The sequence below is a fragment of the Octopus bimaculoides genome, chromosome 5 (assembly GCF_001194135.2).
Source record: "Octopus bimaculoides isolate UCB-OBI-ISO-001 chromosome 5, ASM119413v2, whole genome shotgun sequence".
Lineage (NCBI taxonomy): Eukaryota > Metazoa > Mollusca > Cephalopoda > Octopoda > Octopodidae > Octopus > Octopus bimaculoides.
In genome coordinates, this window is record NC_068985.1 from 14,945,114 (window position 1) to 14,945,624 (window position 511).

General features: G+C 15.9%; 1 protein-coding gene across 1 annotated transcript in view; it reads right to left on the reverse strand.

The window, feature by feature from the left end:
• Positions 1-511, reverse strand: part of LOC106880591 (transcription factor RFX4-like) — an 85,915-nt gene that overhangs the window by 39,232 nt on the left and 46,172 nt on the right. The window lies entirely within an intron of this gene.

The following is a 511-nucleotide window of genomic DNA, read 5'->3' on the forward strand; positions in this document are numbered from 1 at the left end:
ATATATATATATATATATACGTATGTATATATACACATATATATATACATATATATACATACATATACATACATATATATATACATACATATATACATACATACATATATATACATGCATTCATACATATATATACATATATACATATACACACGTATATATATATATATATACATACATATATATATATATACATACATATATACATACATATATATATACAAATGTATATATATATACATACATGTATATATATACATATACATATTATATGTATATATATATATATATATATATATATACATACATCGATATATATATATATATATATATATATGCATGCGTATGCATACATATGTATATTTATACATATATATGCATTCATATACATACATACTCATATGTATACACACATATACATATATACACATACACATATGCACATATTTATATATGTGTGTGTGTGTGTATATATATATGTATATATATATATATATATATATATATATAT